The sequence below is a fragment of the Rhagoletis pomonella genome, unplaced genomic scaffold (assembly GCF_013731165.1).
Source record: "Rhagoletis pomonella isolate Grant_MI unplaced genomic scaffold, Rhpom_1.0 Rhpom_scaffold_00010, whole genome shotgun sequence".
In the NCBI taxonomy this organism is placed as follows: domain Eukaryota; kingdom Metazoa; phylum Arthropoda; class Insecta; order Diptera; family Tephritidae; genus Rhagoletis; species Rhagoletis pomonella.
This window is the reverse complement of record NW_023458564.1, coordinates 21,287,054-21,289,306: the sequence shown is the minus strand read 5'-3', so window position 1 is coordinate 21,289,306 and position 2,253 is coordinate 21,287,054.

The window sequence follows — 2,253 nt, the reverse complement described above, 5'->3', positions numbered from 1 at the left end:
ATTCAAAATATCAAAATGTAGAAAAGTTTAAACATGTATGTATATGCGAAATTCCTTAAAATAAATAAATTTGTATATATGCATATATACGAGTACATAAATAAATTGTAATATATTGAATTTTAAGTCAAAGGAACGCTATGGCGTTTACGACCCTCCTACCTGCAAGGGACGAGTGGAAGCATGAAGTTGTAGGGAGTGGAGAGTCCCTCCATGTATACATAGATGCCATAAAGCTCGCGGGGAGGATTGGAGGAGGTGTATACTCCCATCATCTGGGAATCTCCCTTAACTTTCGTCTCTCGGACCACTGTAGTGTTTTTCAGTATTTTCCCATCCTTAGACATGGATTTAGGAAACAAAGGCCCGTAGTTATAGTCAAAATTAAGTCGACTCTAAATTTAATTGCAGCTTTTTGACATAATTTAATTTTTAACTTTTTTACTTATGACTCAATCTCTTAAAAAAAAATGGTTTGGTCCAATACCCAGAAAAAAAGTTGATTTTGCCGTATAGAATTATCGATATCGACAAAAATACTTATTAAACGTCGTCTGAATTATGTAAGTTAAGAATAAGCTGCCTTTTTTGCGAGAAGACACGACGAAATTCAGAAAATTAAAATATTAGGATTGTGCAGAAAATCTGATGCCGTAGTTACGAAATCAAAAAAGGTATTGTCAAACTACAATATTGAATAGGTTGTATTTGTTTACGGCGGTTTTGCACAACAAATCTCGGCATGAATCCAAACTATGCAATGTTGGCCATGTTGTATAACTTTTTTCCTTAAATGCAATAAATATTGTTTTTTTTTCAACATGAATAAATATTTTCAATAAGATCTTGAAGCATTTTTTATTTACTCTAGAGAAATTGTTTAACTTCCTTCTTAACATAAATGGTAAGTATCAATCAGTTGCAATTTAGTATTATTTTAGTCGATTGCCAAAAGTCGCATAACGAGATATCAACGAATATTCGAACAATTTGGTCTATACGAAAAACTATCACAAATTCATGAATATGGAATAAACACTTACCATCGCAGACTGCAGCGTCTTTTGTTTACAGGAATTGTTTCTCAATAATAAGATCCACAGTACAATACAAATCACAAAATGACAATCTACAGTGTTTTTCAATCAGCAGTAAGCTTTCCCATATCTAGTGAGTTTCCGATACGAGTACATATGAGTAAATATTCGAGTACAACTACCAAGTACCGAGTATTTTTTGTACTTCGATACATGTGACCAAGTACTTGGTGGGTATCGAGTACATTGTGCAAGTATTTACTCGGTCGAAAAATTGTGCAACTCTAGTCAAATTAGCAAAGTTTCCACAAATTGGATATATGAAGTTTGACACGTTAAAAATGTGTTCGATTTCTAGCATGTATGTATCCCCGCCGCATCCCATGTGCTGAAGCTTTATGGTATTTCATACAACAATAGCCTGGATTACGCAGGAAAAATAAGTAGATATATACACTGAGGAAAAAACGCGTTGTAAAAATGAAAATTTTTTATTTGATAACCGTTTAAAAATTTTCGTATTTGAATTAAGTGAAAAGTGTTCAAAATTGAATATTTCCATTATACGTAGTGTATGTAAATTCAAATACGCCCGTATTAAAATGAAGCATTTTTCACTACACGGATGGCGTTTTGCACGTCTCGGATGCTTTTTCATATGTAATTAAGAAAGTATAGGCCGAAATATAATAGCGCAGTGGCAGTGGCAGTTTTTAAAATCACCTGTTACCTGTTACTGCTAATATTAGCAGTCACTGCCGCAGCAAACACAATACGGCGTTGTCAGTGACTGCATTTTTTGACATTCGCTTTTGTTTATTTACATTTTTGTTGCTGCCTTTTACGCTTCAACAGAAGTTGGATGCGTTTCATTTATGTCAAATTTGACATGCGAAGTTTGCTGCGATGAAAGCAGCGGCAGTGAATTTAGAATTTGGGCTAAACTGAGCAGTAATCCCAGCTGCCACAATTGTATTGTGAGTCGCTTCATTGGACACTACACTTTCTAAAACAGCTGATTTCTAAAAACTGCCGCTGCCACTGCCACTGAGCTATTGTATTTTGGGCTTATATGTCCTGCAGAAATCAATCGTATCAAGCGTCTTTTCACAATCAGGTACAGCCATACATGTTGGTGCTCTTTCATATGCGTATTTTTTAAATTTATCACGTTTTTTTTATTCCAAAATTTTTTTCCCTAACTGTACATATTTAT